Genomic DNA, 8,074 nt, shown 5'->3' with positions numbered 1-8,074 from the left:
TGTTCAATTTCGTCGCCATAAAAGTGTGATTTGCATTTTGAATTTGAAGATGATGTAAACTGATGAAATGTGTAAAATTTGTTGAAGTTTAAATCTACTATTTTTTGAAATTTTTTTTCAATAATTTATATGTTTTTTAGCTTTAAAGTCCATTTTTTTATTGCTGAAAAACGCTGAAAAACAGGGGGTTTAGTTCCCACCTTAAAAGAAAATGTAAATCAACTTTTTTTTTTCCGATTTTGATATCCATTACAGATCACATATTTATATAGTGCATGAAAAAAAAAAGTTTAATTTTTGATGTATATTTTCTTTGTTTTAGCATTTGGAAGTCGAATACACCAGAATTTGACAGTTTTTTTCTCCCACCACAATTTGTCTATTCAATTTATGATAATAAAAAAACTAAAAATACCCTTTTGGCGAAGACTCTCTCTTCTATTGAACCATATTTTTTTTTGAAGTGATTCGATATTTTTTCTTGTTTTTCAAAGAAGCCTATTATTAAACAAAAGAATACCTAGTTGTAGTATTTTTAATTTTTTATATATTAAATGTAATCAAAACATTAAAAAAAGTATATGAGTAGAATTGTGACTTCGATCTCTACAAAAGGGAATTTTAATTTTTTTTAATAAGTTTAATTTACCTATTGAATTTTGTTGTAGAAGTGACAAGTTTGAGAAAATCATCATTTTTGTTGATGTAGCTGCCACTTGGCATTCCACATAGGCCGTTCCGGTCAGAACTGTGAAGGCTGACGTGAATGGTCGTACAAGCGACCAATCGCTTGAAACATATAAAAAAGAGTTATTTTTCTCATTAAAAAAACCAAAACAATCAAGTGCAAAAATAATAAGAGTTATTTTTACAAAAAATCATTTTTTTTCTCAAATAAAGTGGCATTTTGGAGCGAGTAGGAAGATTATAAAGGGGCAAATATTTCTAATTTTATAAAGGGGCGAAGATTTTGAATTTTTTTACGGAAGGCGTCTACCGTTTCCAAGTATGTTATTTTAAATTATTTTTTCAATCATGCTTAATTTACAATATTAGATGTTTTTTTGGAAATTAAATATTTTTTAGATTAAATTTAAAACTTTATTCTATTATTCGTTAATTATGCTTCAATCATTTATTTTTAATTATGTTATCTTAAATTATTTTTTAATTATTGTTATTAAATCATGTTATTAATGTTATTAAATCATGTTCAGTGTACATTGCATAGTCAAATGTAGAATCCAAGTAAAATTAATTGCTTACTCTTTAGATCAATGCTCTTATTTCTTGAATGTTGTTTTTTCATTTTCTAAATTTTAAAAATTGGAGTTTAAGACAAATGATCTAAATGGATGAAATTTACACATGTTTCATTTATTCAATTTAAAAAGTTTAAGAAAACATAATTATTTATACATTTCATTAATCACATTTTGTTTGTTAAGAACAAGGAAAAGTAGCTAGATATAACTTATTTGCTATATAAGTAGATTAATTCTTATAAATTTACATACTTAAAATCTAACTAAATATTGAATTTATAAAATATATTTAAACACTTTAATGAAATTGAGTATATATCCAACACTATTTAGTACTGAATTATATTATATTTTATTTCCTAATACTTGACTCAAATTCTCTATATATTAGCTAAGTGATTTCAAGCAATTAATGTTATTAAATCACGTTCATATGTACATTGCATATAGTCAAATGTATCTAATTGAAGTATACTTAATTTCTTACTTTTTATCAATGCTCCTAAATTTCTTGAGCCTTATTTTTTCATTTTCTAAATTATAAAAATTGGACTTCAAGTCAAATGATCTAAATGGATGAAATTTACACATGTTAAGTTTAAGAATGCAAAATTATTTATACATTTCACTAATTATATATTTTTTGTTAAGAACCGAGGAAAAGTAACTAGATATATAACCTTTTTAGTTCAAAGCACTAAATTTTGAAGATCTGCATATTTGCATGTTTTGTTTTTAGGTTCAAAGCACAAAATTTTGAAGATTTGCATATTTGCATGTTTTTTTTTTAGGTTCAAAGCACAAAATTTTGAAGATCTAAATATTTTTTGCAATGGGGAATAAGAGGACTAGATCAAGGTTGTATGATCGTAAAAGGGACGATAAGATGAAAGGTCATACAAAACATAGTCAACAACAATCCGTTGTTGTTCAAGATCAACTTGATGATGTTCAAGAAACATCTACTTAGATACGAGATGATTTTTTTTTTCTGGTATGGAAAATTTGATGAAAATGGATGAAGATAGTCTTTTCAATGAAATTTCGTCTAAAGATATGATACCTGAAAGCGCATTAAAATTGCATTGTAAGAAATTGTGGGATGATTATTTTAAAAATAATTCTATTATTGTAAGAGAATAATTTTTTGCTAAGTTATTTAGGAAAAGGGAAATGAAACCTGTTTTGGAGTTGTTGGGTGTTGGTAATAAGAAACGTTCTCCTGATACATTAGTAAAAGAAACTATAATTGAAAATTTACAAGAAGCATTGAATTGTATTGGCAACACAAGTCGAGGTGTTGATTTAAGTGCTGCACGTAGAGCATTGATGACTATGATTACTAGTAAGGAATTGACTCGTAGAAAATAAGTTAATACAATTTCTCAATTAATGCATGTATCTAGAAGAACTGTTCAAAGATACATTAGGAAGAGAAATATGTTGGATGAAAACATTGAAAAGAATTGGGTAAATATATGTAGGGTTCCTAGAAAAGATAGAATTTTTGAAGATGTAAAAAGACAGGTCATTGATTATTGGACCAACCAATCTCGTGTTTCTTCCAATAGAAGGGACACTATATAGATGATAGATGAAGATGGTAAAAAGATTACACATCCAAAACATTTCTTAGATACAACACAAAGTGAATTGTTTCAAGCATTCAAGCAAGAATTTTCAGATGTAAAGATTTGCCAAAGGATGTTTGAGAGATTTCGTCCTTGCTTTGTACGCATAAATAAGGTACGTGAAACTTGTTGTTGTTGAAATAATGTTGAATTTGATCTACACTTGCAGTCATATAAGAAGTTCATGTCAACAATTAATCCAAATCTAGTCATTCCTACAAGTACAACACAATTTGTGAAGTCTATTTTATGTGATAAATTAGAAGATTCAGATGAGTTCAAAATACAATGTATAAAAGGTGAATGTAATGATTGTGAATTTTTGAGTAAGTTTGTGTTGCAAACTGAGAATATTGATATTCATGCACTACTTATATGGAAGAGATTTGAATATGAGACATACCAAAGTAAGTCAGAAACTGAATCCAAAAAAAATATTTTGAAAGAGAGTGAATTTCCCTACATTCAGTTTATAGATAGATTTCGTAATATGATATATCCACATATCCAACATTGTCATGGTGCAAGATGGCAAGCTAAACAGTTTCGTGATTCAAAGAATTGTTTTCCACCAGGTTGTATTCTTTCAATTGTAGATTTCTCCGAGAACTATACATTTAGTCCTCACATAGAAATTCAAAGTCAATATTGTCATTCTGATCAAGTTGCAATATTTGTACAAGTTTTCTATAGACATGTACAATTTCATGTGGATGGTATAGAGAGTATTGAAAATGAACGCATTATCATCAAGGAGGTTCATTTCTATATTAGTGATGATACGTGTCATGATAGGAGCTATGTAGCACATTGTTTTGGAATGGTTTTAGAAGATATTAAAGATCGCGGGATAGAATGTACACAACATTGGATTTGGTCAGATGGATGTGCCGATAAGTACATTAGATTTGAAATTGATTATTTAAGTTGATTTTTTTATTATATATAATTTGATTGTATATAACAGGTCAAAAGTTTATATATATATATATATATATATATGTTATTCATGTTAGGGCAATTTAAGTCTACAAAAGATTTTAACTGGTTATCCCTACAACATGCTCGACGTAGCATAAAGTTTTTGTGGAACTTCTTTGAGAGTGGACATGGAAAAGGAGAGCATGATGGAGTAGGAGCATGTGTGAAGCGTGCACTTCACCAACATGAACTTGCAGGTAAATTATCTTCATATTTGTGTACAGATTTAATTCCCTTCATATTTGTGTACAGTTTTAATTCTCTTCATAGATTAATATATATATATATATATATATATATATATATATGGGTTGTCCAATTTTCTAAAAAGAAAGAGCTTCTGTACAGGTAACACCATACGTAATTCTAAAGATATTATTGAATGGTGCAAAAATCATTTTGCTGGTTGTGATACAACTTACAACAAGCATTATTTTTTGGAAGTTAAAGGTATATATATATATATATATATATATATATATATATATATATAGTTTCTTAAACATTCCAGTGTTCTTGAATTATTTTTAAAATTTTTGTATATATATATGTGTGTGTGAAATGAACTAAAATTGACTAAATAATTTTTGTATTATCAGATATTGATCGATCAAATCCTTATAATTGTCAATGAATTAATAGTATTAGAAGTTTTCATCAAGTCATAACCATGGGATTTAGCAAGCCTCGTGTTATTCTTGCAAGAGGAAAATCATGCTTTTGTGTTGATTCCATTGCGAACAACACAGATACTCATTGTCAAAATATTGCTAATGGATATGTTTTGCAATGGGAAATGAAAGAATTTTACACAATGCCTCCTTACAAAGATAGTGACATTATTGATATTCATGATCCTCTATATTCAACTGATTATGAATGTGTTTTTGATCTAGTTGTTACAGGTGCGTGCATGCATATTTTGTAAATTATATATGTACATGTACAAATTTTTAACTTCTTATATAATTTAATATTGTTCAAAATTATTTAAAAAATATGTAATGAACTAATATTGCTTGAAATATATATGTACATGTGGTCTATTTTCATAGGTGATATTTTTGTAGTGATTGTTGATCCTGACAATATTGAAAGTGTAGATCATTATCTGCTGAGATGCACACAACCAAAATGCAAGTTATTGGAATTAGTCAGTGATGATGATGGGCAACAATATCCCATTGGTTCAGTTGTTGTTGAAGGCACCTATTATCAACAAATAAAGATAGATAAAAATGGCGTAACATTCATTGATTATATGCCTAGCCAAAAAGTTCTACACTACAGTCACTTAGTAATAGCGACAAGATTGCAGTTGGAGACATTGCCAAAAAGAGAACGTGGCAACCAAAAGTGGAGGTTGCCTATTGAAGATCATGATTTTTTTTAGAAATTATAAAAGATAGGGAGGATGGATACATTATATGTACCACGAGCTTTAAGTTCACTTGTCATGTTTGAACAAGTAAATTATATTAGATAGGTCTTATTTTGATAAACTCATATATATATTTAGATATTTCTAGACATGTGTAGCAATTTGGATAACTTGTGGAAATTTAGTTTTGTTGATGCATTTATTTTACGTTTTATACATTGATTTTACATGTTTTATTCTTAAATTAAATATTTTGTGTCTATGCATTGAACATGTATACATATTGATTTTAATTTTTAATTTTATTTATGTGTATGGATTCATTTCATTACATGTTGTTTTAAGGGGTCATTTAAACACATGCATGGATTAATTAATATTTGTACACATGCATGGATTCATTTTATCCATCTATGTTGTTTGGATTCATTTTATATTGTTTCATTTAATTATGTTGTTTGGATTCATCTAATTATGTTGTCCTAAGGTGTTTTAAGTGGTCTTAAGGGGATTTAAGGGGATATTTGCGTCATGGATATAAGTTCATTAAACATACATACATTTAAATCATTTTAAACATGTAAATTAAAAAAAATAGATATATACAAAAAATAAATTTAAACGTCATAAATGCATACTTGAGTTAAAATTTTCTAGATATAAAAACAAATTTAAGATAAATTTCTAGATCTATGCACAAAAGAAATTTAAACAACTATAAATTTAATTTTAAATTTCAATATATGTCTAATTTACAATTACATATATTTGAATATACAATAATTAATTTGAAAATTAATCAAATTAAGACAAATTAAGTCAAATTAATTTACAATTTTGCATATACAATTTAATTAATAGGTCCTAATTTGGTCTTATGTGGTCCTAATAGGTCCCAAGGGATGCAAATGTGTTGTAAGGGGCCTTGTGTGGTCCTAAAGGGTCACCTATGTGTTAGAACACATGCGTGACCCCTTAAGACCACAAAATACCTCGTTCGACACCATTTGATCTTATATGGTCCTAATAGGTCCTAAGGGGTGCACATTTGCGTAAGGGGCCTTGTGTGGTCCTAAGGGGTCACCCATGTGTTAGAACACATGCGTGACCCCTTAGGACCACATAAGACCCCTTTCGACACCATTTGGTCTTATGTGGTCCTAATAGGTGCTAAGGGGTGCACATGTGTCGTAAGGGGCCTTGTGTGGTCCTAAGGGGTCACCCATGTGTTAGAACACCTGCGTGACCCCTTAGGACCACATAAGACCCCTTGCGATACCATTTGGTCTTATGTGGTCCTAATAGGTTCTAAGGGGTGCACATGTGTCATAAGGGGCCTTGTGTGGTCCTAAGGGGTCACCCATGTGTTAGAACACATGCGTGACCCTTTAGGACCACAAAAGATCCCTTGCGACACCATTTGGTCTTATGGGGTCCTAATAGGTGCTAAGGGGTGCACATGTGTCGTAAGGGGCCTTGTGTGGTCCTAAGGGATCACCCATGTGTTAAAACACATTCATGACTCCTTAGGACCACATAAGACCCCTTTCGACATTATTTGGTCTTATGTGGTCCTAATAGGTCCTAAGGGATGCAGATGTGTCGTAAGGGGCCTTGTGTGGTCCTAAAGAGTCACCCATGTGTTAGAACACATACCTGACCCCTCAGGACCACATAAGACCCCTTTCAACACCATTTGGTATTATGTGGTCCTAATAGGTGGTAAGGGGTGCAAATGTATCTTAAGGGGCCTTCTATGGTCCTAAGGGGTGACCCATGTGTTAGTTTACATGTGTGATCCCTTAGGACCAGAAAAGACCCCTTGCAACATGATTTGGTCTTATGTGGTCCTAATATGTGCTAAGCGGTGAACATGTGTCCTAAGAGGCCTTCTGTGGTCCTAAGGGGTCACCCATGTGTTAGAACACATGTGTGACCTCTTAGGACCACATAATACCCCTTTCGAAACTATTTGGTCTTATGTGGTCCTAATAGGTCCTAAGGGGTGCACACGGGTCGTAAGGGGCTTTGTGTGGTCCTAAAGGGTCACCCATGTGTTAGAACACATGCGTGACCCGTTAGGACCACAAAAGACCCCTTTCAACACCATTTGGTCTTATATGGTCCTAATAGGTCCTAAGGGGTGCACATTTGCGTAAGGGGCCTTGTGTGGTCCTAAGGGGTCACCCATGTGTTAGAACATATGCGTGACCCCTTAGGACCACAAAAGACCCCTTGCAACACCATTTGGTTTTATGTGGTCCTAATAGGTGCTAAGGGGTGCACATGTGTCGTAAGGAGCCTTGTGTGGTCCTACGGAATCACCCATGTGTTAGAACACATGCATGACCCCTTAGGATCACAAAAGACCCCTTGCGATACCATTTGGTCTTATGTGGTCCTAATAGGTCCTAAGGGATGCAGATGTGCTGTAAGGGGCCTTGTGTGGTCCTAAAGGGTCACCCATGTGTTAGAACACATACGTGACCCCTCAGGACCACATAAGACCCCTTTCAACACCATTTGGTCTTATATGGTCCTAATAGGTGGTAAGGGGTGCACATGTGTCGTAAGGGGCCTTCTATGGTCCTAAGGGGTCACCCATGTGTTAGAACACATGCGTGACCCCTTAGGACCACAAAGACCCCTTGCGACATGATTTGGTATTATGTGGTCCTAATAGGTGCTAAGTGGTGCACATGTGTCCTAAGATGCCTTCTATGGTCCTAAGGGGTCACCCATGTGTTAGAACACATGCATGAACTCTTAGGACCACATAAGATCCCTTTTGACACCATTTGGTCTTATGTGGTCCT

This window comes from Cryptomeria japonica, chromosome 10, assembly GCF_030272615.1.
Source record: "Cryptomeria japonica chromosome 10, Sugi_1.0, whole genome shotgun sequence".
Taxonomy (NCBI): Eukaryota; Viridiplantae; Streptophyta; class Pinopsida; order Cupressales; family Cupressaceae; genus Cryptomeria; species Cryptomeria japonica.
The sequence above is the reverse complement of the archived record's forward strand: the minus strand, read 5'-3'. Positions refer to the sequence as shown.